Source organism: Rattus norvegicus, unplaced genomic scaffold, assembly GCF_021556685.1.
Source record: "Rattus norvegicus strain SHRSP/BbbUtx unplaced genomic scaffold, alternate assembly SHRSP_T2T unassigned-0000116, whole genome shotgun sequence".
Classification (NCBI taxonomy): domain Eukaryota; kingdom Metazoa; phylum Chordata; class Mammalia; order Rodentia; family Muridae; genus Rattus; species Rattus norvegicus.
In genome coordinates this window covers 333747-345000 of record NW_028238837.1, presented here as the reverse complement: position 1 = coordinate 345000, position 11254 = coordinate 333747, and the positions used below count along the sequence as shown (strand labels likewise).

At 62.8% G+C, this 11254-nt stretch overlaps 2 pseudogenes; both read right to left on the bottom strand.

Moving 5' to 3' along the window:
• Window positions 1–505: 505 nt before the first annotated feature.
• On the bottom strand, window positions 506–654 carry LOC147997527 (5.8S ribosomal RNA; annotated as a pseudogene).
• Window positions 655–1714: 1060 nt separating this feature from the next.
• On the bottom strand, window positions 1715–3591 carry LOC147997526 (18S ribosomal RNA; annotated as a pseudogene).
• Window positions 3592–11254: the final 7663 nt, after the last annotated feature.

Below are 11254 nucleotides of genomic sequence, written 5' to 3'. Positions count from 1 at the left end.
GGCGCGATGCGGCCCCGGACGACCCTCGCGGGTCTCTCTCTCTCTCTCCCCGCACGCACGGGCGGGCGCGCGCGTGGCCCGGCGGACGCGCCGGCCCCGCGGGCGGGCAGGCGGGGTCCCGCCTCACCCCACCGGAGGCGCGGCGGGCCGGCCCGGCGACGCGGCTTTCCCCCCACTCTCGCCCAGACACCCGGCCGGCCCCACGCACCCAGAGCGCGTCCCCCACGGCGGGGGAGAGCGAGGCGAGGACGGGAGCGGGAGCGGCGGAGCGCGCGGGGAAAGGCCGCGAGGAGGGCCGCCGGCCCGCGCGACGGCGGCGGGCAGGGAGGACGGGCCCGCGCGGACCCGCGGGCGCGGGCGAACGCCGGACGCCGCCCCGTCTGAGCTTCGGGAGACGGAGGGCCCCGGGGAGCGGGGCCGCACGGCGGAGCTCCCAGCCGCGCGACTGATCCCCGCGCGCCCGAGGCGGCGGCCCCGCGGGGGGAGGCGGCGGGTGGGCGTCGTCGAGCGCTCAGACAGAGCGTAGCCCCGGGAGGAGCCGGGGCCGCAAGTGCGTTCGAAGTGTCGATGATCAATGTGTCACGCGAATTCCCGTAATTCTCGCAGCTAGCTGCGTTCTTCATCGACGCACGGCCGGTGATCCCGCTAAGAGTCGTAGCCGGTAATCTGAGGTGTGAGCGGACTCACACGGTGTGCTGACGACCGCAACAAGCGCCCCCGCCCGCCCTCCTGCGCGGGATGGGAGGGGCCCGACGGCCGAGGAGCTCCGCCCTCCGGCCGGCCAGCGAGAAACGAAACGAGACACACGTAAGAAATAAAAAAAGACAGGGTCGGAGACGGAAAGGCGGGACACAGGACACGGGACGCCACGGGCCCGGCACCCGGCCGGCGGCCCGCCAACGGGCGGGACAAACCAGGCGCTCGGGCCGGGAACCCCTGGGCGCCCAGAGGGGGCTCATGACCGCCCCCCGAACCACCCACCTCGGGAAGCGCCGGCGGCCGGAGGGGTGCCCCGCTGATCTGAGGGAGCGCCGGACGTGGGGAGGGACCGGGAAGCCCTCCGCGGGCAGCCGACGTCCCTACGGGCCCCACCGCCCCCCCGACCCCGGGGACGGTGGGGGCGGCCCCCGGGGGTCTTTAAACCTCCGCGCCGGAACGCGAGAGCTAGGTACCCGGACAGGAGCGGGGCGGACACGCGCGAGGCCCAGAAGGCGCGGCGGGGCGCGCGCGACCCACCCGCGGCACCGGCACACACACCCCCCCCCCCCCGCGCGCGGCGGAGCCGCCCGGCACCGTCAGTGCCGGAGAGCCGCGGCGGGGGAGGAGCGGCAGGCGCCTCGGGGAGGCGAACGCGTCCCGGCCACCGCCCGGGGAAGAGATCACGTACCACCCCCGGTGCACACGAGATCACGGAGCCGGTCGGGGAAGAGGCAGAACGCCCTCGGGCTGCCGACGGCAGCGGCGGCGGGAGGCGGGCGCACGGAGGCGTCGAGGAAAGACGAGAAAACGGAGGAGGTCCCGCGGCGGACCAGACCCGACACCCTGCCACCGCACACCTGTCCCGAAACGCCCGCTCCGCCGGGCGGCCGCGGCACGCGCCACGACGCCAGGACGCCGGACACGGGGACCCACCCGAGACGCGCCTCCGGCGAGAAGGAGGAACACTCACAGGCCCAAGAGGGGACGGGACGACGACCCCCTCGGCCTTCTCCGACAATGATCCTTCCGCAGGTTCACCTACGGGAAACCTTGTTACGACTTTTACTTCCTCTAGATAGTCAAGTTCAATGATATTTATCACACGGCGCTCCGCATCGGCGGGAAGGCAGGCCGTCGGCGGGCCGATGATCTGGGGCCTCCTACCAACCATCCAAATACAGTGTGTGACAGGGCGCGTTGTGTGTGCACGAGAACCGGGGACCCAATCAACGCAGCTTATGGTGCTGCAGAATTCTCGTTCGCTGGGAGATAATTGCACAATCCAGATCCCCATCCGAGATGGGGTTCAACAGTTACCAGCGCCTGTGGCGTAGGGTGAGCACCGCCGCTGAGCCAGTCAGTCATCAGCCGCGCGTGCAGCCCGGACATCCAGGACGTCTGGGACATGTTCTTGCTCAAATCTGTGCGGGTTGTTTGAGCCGCTGTGCCCAGCCCTCTAAGAAGTTGGGACACCGACTCGGGGGTCGCGTAACTGGTTAGTACCGATCTCGTTCGTTATCGGAATTAACCAAGACAAATGCTCCACCAACTAAGAACGGCCATGCACCACCACCCACGGAATCGAGAAAGAGCTATCAATCTGTCAATCCTGTCCGTGTCCGGAGCCGGGTGAGGTTTCCCGTGTTGAGTCAGATTAAGCCGCAGGCTCCACTCCTGGTGGTGCCCTTCCGTCAATTCCTTTAAGTTTCAGCTTTGCAACCATACCCCCCGGAACCCAAAGACTTTGGTTTCCGGAAGCTGCCCGGCGGGTCATGGGAATAACGCCGCCGCATGGCCAATCGGCATCGTTTATGGTGCGGAACTACGACAGTATCTGATAGTCTTCGAACCTCCGACTTTCGTTCTTGATTAATGAAAACATTCTTGGCAAATGCTTTCGCTCTGGTCCGTCTTGCGCCGGTCCAAAGAATTTCACCTCTAGCGGCGCAATACGGATGCCCCCGGCCGTCCCTCTTAATCATGGCCTCAGTTCCGAAAACCAACAAAATAGAACCGCGGTCCCTGTTCATTATTCCTAGCTGCGGTATCCAGGCGGCTCGGGCCTGCTTTGAACACTCTAATTTTTTCAAAATCGCTTCGGAGCCTTAAGGACACTCAGCTAAGAGCATCGAGGGGGCGCCGAGAGGCAAGGGGCGAGGGACGGGCGGTGACTCGCCTCGCAGGCGGACCGCCCGCCCCGCTCCCAAGATCCAACTACGAGCTTTTTAACTGCAGCAACACTAGCCTCCGCTATTGGAGCTGGAATTACCGCGGCTGCTGGCACCAGACTTGCCCTCCAATGGATCCTCGTTAAAGGATTTAAAGTGGACTCATTCCAATTACAGGGCCTCAGAAAGGTCCTGTATTGTTATTTTTCGTCACTACCTCCCGGGTCGGGAGTGGGTAATTTGCGCGCCTGCTGCCTTCCTTGGATGTGGTAGCCGTTTCTCAGGCTCCCTCTCCGGAATCGAACCCTGATTCCGTCACCGTGGTCACCATGGTAGGCACGACGACTACCATCGAAAGTTGATAGGACGGGCGTTCGAATGGAGTCGTCGCCGCCACGGAGGGGCGTGCGTCGGCCCCGCGGGTTATCTAGAGTCACCAAAGCCGCCGGCGCCGACCCCGGCCGGAGCCGGGAGGGGGCTGACCGGGTTGGTTTTGATCTGATAAATGCACGCGTCCCCCCCACGGGAAGGGGGGTCAGCGCCCGTCGGCATGTATTAGCTCTAGAATTACCACAGTTATCCAAGTAGGAGAGGAGCCGGCGACCAAAGGAACCATAACTGATTTAATGAGCCATTCGCAGTTTCTGTACCGGCCGTGCGTACTTAGACATGCATGGCTTAATCTTTGAGACAAGCATATGCTACTGGCAGGATCAACCAGTGAGGCGCGAGCGAGACCGAGACGCGGCGGGAGGCGGGAGAGAGAGAGAGAGCGAGCGAGAGGGAGGGAGGGTAGGGGCGGGTGAGCGGCGGGCCCCCGGGGGGGGAACGGAGCGGGCGGTGCACGGGCGGGAGGCGAGGGCGAACGGGGACGAGCGGGACGCGCGAACGGGAGGCGAGCGGCCGGGAACCCCCCGAACGGGGGTCCGACACCCGTCCGCCGCGCGCAGAGGCACCCCGTCGCACCGAGAGGCTGCCGCGACCGCCGCGCCGGTCCCACGACCGACCGCCGCTTCCTCCCCGACACCACCGCCACCACGGCAAACCCCTTTCCCCTTCCTCCTTTCCCTGCCCGCCCCGCCTCCTACTCCCCCGCGCGGCATCGGGAAGAGCCGGGACGCGCCGGCCGTACCGGGCGCGGGGCAGTGGGAGGACGAGCGCTGAGGGAGGCGGAGAGAGAGCGACCGGCGACGGTCGACCCCGCAGGAACGACCGAACCCCCTCAGAGCAGGAAGAGGGGCAGGACGGACGGGCGGGGGACGGCGGGGGCAGAACCGGGAAGGCCACCCGTCGGAGCAGCGACACACCCGTACCGAGACGCCGCGAGACGACACGCTCCCAACACGAGGCCCCACGCGCCGGACCGCACGGGCGCGGCCGCGCCGCGGGATGCGGCCGGGGCTCGCGGGCGGGCGGGGGCCGCGGCGGGCCCCACCCCGAAGCACACGGAGCAAGCGAGGCGCAACGCCGGGAGACGGGGGAAACCACCCCCGACCCCCTCGGGCGGGGTCGGAGGACCGTGAACCGGCGGGAGGAGACCACGCCAACGGGGAGCGGCGGGAGACCGGACGGCGGCCGACCCCGGGCGAGAAGCGGAGGATGAGGACGGGCCCAACGCCTGACACGCGGCGCGCGCCCTCGCGCGGACAGGTGGAGGAGGAGGAGGAGGTCGGCCAGGCGACTCTGACACGGCGGGGGAGAGAGGGGGCCGAGCCCGCGTCGGAAGGGAGGCCGGGCCTCGGGGCAGCGAGGGGAGAGACACCGACCGGAGCCCCCACCGCCACACCGGGACGCGCACACGGGTTCGACTCAACGCCAGGCGCCCACCTTGGCACCCCGGCAGCTTTCCCCCGACACACGCCTTCCCAGAGGACGGCGGGGCGGGGGCGGCCCCCGCGCAGACGCACCCTCAGCCAACAGGAGCCCCACGGACCGGCGTGGGCGACAGCCACTAAAGCCTCTTTCTCCTCTACGCCTCGCGGGGCGTCTTTCCCCCCGCACACGCCTCCAAGAGACCAGGCGAGACGCGCCGCCACGGCCGCGCGGCGGCGGGACGCCCTTCGAGCGCAACTTCCTCCCGCGCCCGCCGGGCCCGCCCCCCCAGGCACCCCGCGACCGCCCGGGACCCGTGCGCGCCCGGCTGCCCCCGTGAGGAGGGGCCCGGCAGCACGGCCGCGGGTCGGCCAGACGAGGAGCGAGAGAGAAAGGAACGCCGGCGGGCGGGGAGGGGGAGCGAACCGACAGAACGAGGACCGTCGACGGCAGGCGGGCCGCCGCGGCGCCCCCGCAGGAGACGCCTCACAAGGGACCGGGGGCCGCTCGGGCGGCGACCGGGCACGCGAGCCAAGCCGGCAGGAATCACACTGCACCCAACCGGAGCAGTCCCGCCACGCCCGCGGCACCGGGCGACCCGAAACCAACGGACAACCCGGGAGCCGAGGAGACGCCAGCCGACGCGAGAGAGAACCGAGGCAGACGCCGACGCCAACCGGCGAAGACCCCGCGTGGCGGCGGGTCCCCGCGTCCGACGACGCGCCGGACGCGGCCGACCGCCGGTTCCCCCAAATAAGAAGTCCGCCCCCGAGAGCGAGGCCAGCCGCGGTTCACGGACCCTCAAGAGCCCCGCGGAGGGCGAAGGGGGGTAGGACCGCGATCTCCACCGGCCGTGGGAACGCTGCCGTGGAAGGGGGGGACGAGGCGGCAACCGCAGACGCCCGAGAGCACGCGGCACGCACCACACGCGACACGACCTCGCCGCGAGAGTGGCCGGGACGTGGACGCGCGTGGGAGGGAGCGCACACGCGACGGAGGGCACGGGGGAAACGGGCGGGTGGGACCGGGGCCCACCGCCGCCCTTCCAAACCCACCCGTCCCGCGACGACCCCTCGCGGTGGGGGGGGTACCGCGCACGCGGGCGTGTGCACGGCCCTTCCCCGCCACCTGCCACCCAGAAACCCAATCTCCCCCACCCGCTCCGCACAGCGGCGGGTCGACAGAGCCCCGTCCCGCGTGATCCCTCCTCGTACTCGGGCAGGGGGAGGCGCGCGGGTCGCGGTAGGCGAGAGAGCAACGCTGCGCGCAGAGGCTGAGGTCAGGGCGGGCAGCCGAGGGGACCATCCGGGAGAAGCCCCTCGGAGATCGTGGCCCTTTCCAGCGAAGATAGCTAGAGAAGGCAAATTCCTCACTGAGGGCAGAGACCCGAACCCAACACCGACGAGCAGCCAAGGGCTCCGTGCGCGCGGGAAACGAGCAACAGGCGCGGGACAGAACGGGAAGGACCACGCGCCAGCTGGTGGGGGGTCTGCGGTATCGGCAAAGGTCTCTTTCTCCGGGGTCTTCTTGAGCATTCGCGGACCGGGGGACCTGCGACAGGTCCCCGCCGAGGCTCGCGGCCTCTTCAAGGCGCACACAAAGGAGGAGCCTTGACTTGAGAGTCCGGTCTTTAAAAAGGGCCAGCCGCGATCGCTCCACGGCACCACCCCCAACCGCGCAGGGCCCGCGGGTGAAGGCACCAAAAACATAGGCACGGGGTGGGCGCTCACCCAACGGAAGGAGCCTTTTAACCGCACACTCAACTCCTCGACCCCCCCCCCCTTTCTGTCACCGTGCAGAAAGCCGGCAACTAGGACAAGGGAAAGCGTAAAGGCACAAGCACCACTGCAGACACAGGAGGCACGCCGGGGAGCGGGAAGCGCCACCGCCAACTCAGAAGCGGGCACCTTGGTGGTCAAAGCCCCGGGCGGCTCCAGGAGCACCGCAAGGCTCACGAAGCAGGGCGCGTGCACACCATTCGGAGGGTATGCACCGCAGCAGGTCTACCTGCATTCCCGGCACCGGGGAAGAGGGCCGCGAAGCAGTGAACGTGGGGGGCAAGGCGCCCCCGACACCGTCCACGGGGACACCGCGAACCACAGCAACAAGTGTGCGCGGGTCAGCGCTCGTGCCGGACAGCCGCACCCCTGACTTCCACACCCTGCAAAGGAATGGGGAGGAGAGACGAGGGGCCCGCTGGCAGAACGAGAAGAGCGGTCGCCATTCGCGCTGAATGACCATTCGCCATGAATGTCCGTCCCTCGCCTGGCGCGGCTTAGGCCCCGGCCCGAAGAGAACGCGGCAGCACCACATCGATCCAACGGGAGCGAGACACGCCATGCATGGGAACAGCGGGCGTGAGAGCTTTCTGTCGCACTGGACGGGAATACGAGCGAGAAGAGCGAGAGAGAGCACGGGAAGAAGTGACCCCGCTAACACTGCCACACACACAAAAAAAAAAATTTACCCTTCTCGAGAACGAAAAAAAAAAAAGGAAGCGATTGCACTCGCAGGCACGTGGCGTGGAAGAACAGGACTCAACAGGCAACGGGGGATTGAGACTCTTAAAAAAAAATAAAAATAAAAATAAAAATAAAAATAAAAAAATAAAATCCCCTTCGAAGGGAAAAGGTGCAACTCGGGAGGCACACAGCAGGAAAGAAAGGACACACCACCAAGCAGCGGAGGTTCGGGAACTCCTTCCAAAAACAAAAAAAAAAAAACAAAAACAAAAAAAAAAAAACAAATAAAAAAACCGGTCGGCCGCAGAGGAGCACGCCAGGGGGTCACTAGCACCAAACGGGAAAACCCTTCCAGTCGCACTCGGCACCAACGACTCCTACCGGTAACGGACGACAACCACCACAGGAAATCGGGAACGCCTGACACGCGGGACGGTTGTCATAAAGCACCCACAGAGCACAGGCAACAAGCACGGGAAAGCAGAGGAAGCGCGTACTCATGGGGGGCGCACAAGCTTCAAGCATCGAAGAGGCCCATGCGCAGAAGAAAAGAGCTAGGGCTGGACAAGCAAACAGCCTTGGTGCAAGCCTCTTCCAACGTCCTTTAATGACAAAGGAGTCAAAGGGACAGCGTGTCAGCATATATCTCCAGGTACAATAAGGACAGATAGCAAAGATGAAAAGTGTAAAAGACACAGGGATAAACATGACAGGCCACACGGAACGTCTAGAGTCATGTTCGGTGACGTGTCCCAAGAGGTCCCCATGTAAGAAAGAGAACCGGACACAAAGGAACAACTGGTGGAAACCTTAGAACCCTGAGTGCTCACAGACCGAGGAGGCCATGGTAGATAGCCTGGAACACAGCTTCCCCTCGGCCTCAGAAGTCCATGCTCCCGCTGGCAGGGACCGGGGAGGATCCTGGAAAAAATAAAGTCTCGGAGGCGCCCCCTAGCCGGGACACCTCGGCTCGGAGGCCGGGGACACAGCACCCTCTCGGCCTCAGAGGTCCAGGCTCCCGCTATCAGGGACCGAAGGGACTCCTGGAAAAAAAAAAAATCCGTAGGCGCCACCTAGCCGGGCCACCTCGGCTCGGAGGCCGGGGGACACAGCACCCTCTCGGCCTCAAAAGTGTCTATGGTCCCGCTGGCTGGGACCGAAGGGACTCCTGGAAAGAAAAAAAACTCCGTGGCGCCCCCTGACGGGCCACCTCGGCTCCGGGGCCGGGGACACAGCACCCTCTCGGCCTCAGAGGGTCAGGCTCCCGCTATCAGGGACCGAAGGGACTCCTGGAAAAGAAAAAGAAAAAAAAAAAAAAACTCCGTGGCGCCCCCTAGCCGGGCCACCTCGGCTCGGAGGCCGGGGACACAGCACCCTCTCGGCCTCAGAGGTCCAGGCTCCCGCTATCAGGGACCGAAGGGACTCCTGGAAAAGAAAAAGAAAAAAAAAACTCCGTGGCGCCCCCTAGCCGGTACCTCCGCTCGGAGGCCAGGGACACAGCACCCTCTCGGCCTCAGAGGTCCAGGCTCCCGCTATCAGGGACCGAAGGGACTCCTGGAAAAGAAAAAAAAAAAAAACTCCGTGGCGCCCCCTAGCCGGGCCACCTCGGCTCGGAGGCCGGGGACACAGCACCCTCTCGGCCTCAGAGGTCCAGGCTCCCGCTATCGGGGACCGAAGGGACTCCTGGAAAAGAAAAAAAAAAATCCGTAGCGCCACCCTGGCCGGGGCCACCTCGGCTCGGAGGCCGGGGACACAGCACCCTCTCGGCCTCAAAGTGTCTATGGTCCCGCTGGCTGGGACCGAAGGGAACCTCCTGGAAAAGAAAAAAAAAAAAAAAAAAACTCCGTGGCGCCCCTAGCCCGGGCCACCTCGGCTCGGAGGCCGGGGACACAGCACCCTCTCGGCCTCAGAGGTCAGGCTCCCGCTATCAGGGACAGAGGGACTCCTGGAAAAGAAAAAGAAATCCGTGGCGCCACCTAGCCGGGCCACCTCGGCTCGGAGGCCAGGGACACAGCACCCTCTCGGCCTCAAAAGTGTCTATGGTCCCGCTGGCTGGGACCGAAGGGACTCCTGGAAAAGAAAAAAAAAAAAAAAACTCCGTGGCGCCCCCTAGCCGGGCCACCTCGGCTCCGGGAGGCCGGGGACACAGCACCCTCTCGGCCTCAAAAGTGTCTATGGTCCCGCTGGCTGGGACCGGAGAGGAGGGAAAAGTAAAAAAAAAATAAAATAAAATAAAATAAAAAATTAAAAAAAAAAAATTGGAAAAAAAAAAAAATCCGGGACAGGGCCCAAGCCTTCTGAGTCACGACCTCATCCAGCTGCCACCAACCCCTCTTGTGTCCCAATAGGTCGTGCAGCCACCCTCCTCCCCTGAAGTTCTCCAGGTACAACCTCCTAGCTAGAGATGGTCCCCAGACAGGACGGCGTCTCCGTCGCGCACCCGCCTGCTTGCCTGTCACCCTCTCACCCTGGCCGGCTCACCACAGGCACTTCCCCGTCCTTTGTCACAACCGGGGACTGGGAGCGTTGCAGGGAAACTTGTCGCCACTAGGTGTCGCCCGACAGCGTCTCGATCAAGCAAACCAATACAGACTGTCACGCGCCGCCGCCGCCACACACACACTCATTCCGTCTCTCCGGAGTGACCTCCTAGCTCAGGGGGACACTCACCCACGCACAACGGGGCAGGTACTTACCACTTCTCCCGAATGGCACAAAACGGTCCCGGTTGTCCCGCCGGAACACAGTGAACGCAGAATGGACTCGAGGCAACCCCCTCAGGCACCCCGAAAAGGAAAGTAGGACGGAGCGGTGAAAACAGGCCACCTCTAAGTGAAAGGACATGCACTCTCGAATCGGTTAACAATTAGCAAGGAACAGGCACAGTTAGGAAAAGGGAGCGTCCAAACTCCGTCGTGAGGGGAGGGTGGCGGCGACCTCAGTTCCACACTTTTTAAATGGCTCACTCATTTTAAAACCCTCCACCGATCCCGATGGGGGGAGGGGGGTTGTTGTTGTTCTCTGTTCCTCGCTGCCCCCGCCAACCGGCACTCACCAAACCACACACCTGCCACCCTCTTTGGAAAACTAAACACAGAGAGTAAATTAAAAGAATGGTGGAATGATGGTGGAATGGTTAAAATTCCCGTGATTTGTTTTCACTCTGATCAAAACATACTTATTTTGTGCATTTGCATTCCCTTGTTCACACGTGCCTCTGTGTGTGGTGGGGGGGAGGAGGAGGAGGAGGAGGAGGAGAAAGAGAGAGACAGAGAGACAGAGAGACAGAGAGACAGAGAGAGAGAGAGAGCCAATTTAAAAAATAAAAACTATGGATTAAATACAGCCACTTTGGGAAGATTGCTAGAGAATGCAGTCCAGAGTATGGAGGCCAGAGCTCTGGACGCTCTAGACCCCAGGTCTCCCATCTCTATACCAGGCACCCAGCACCACCATCCCTACTTTGTTTGCTTGTGTGCGTTTGTTTGCTTGCTTGTTACATTAGTTTCATCCCAAGTTAATAATTATATATTTTTTTTTTTTTTTCTATGCACGTATTTAGTTGTGGCAGGGGAACTCCTTCTTTAGGACAGGCAGACTTAGCTAGTTAGTTAGCCAGTCAAAAGTACGTAAATTTACTCTCAACATAAATATCAGCATTCACTAAGAAATCCTATCTGAAGAAAAGAAGAAAGGAAGAAAGAAGAAGGAAGGGAGGGAGGGAGGGAGGGAGAGAGAGAGAGAGAGAGAGAGAGAGAGAGAAAGAAAAGGAAAACTGGCAGACTTAGTTTTAGTGTTTTTGTTGTGTTTATTCAAGATATTGTTTCAGGGCTGGAGAGACGGCTCAGCGATGAAACCTGACTGCTCTTCTGGTCCTTAGTTCAAATCCCAGCAACCACATGGTGGCTCACAGCCATCTGTAATGGAATCCTCTCCTTGTGTGTTGAAGACAGTGACAGTGTGCTCATAAAATAAATAAACAATAAAAAATATGTTTGAAGATTAAAGAAAAAACTCTCTCTCTCTCTCTCTCTCTCTCTCTCACACACACACACAAATAAACTCTGTAATAAAAATCAATGTGACTTCATGATCAAACTTCTATAGTCAATA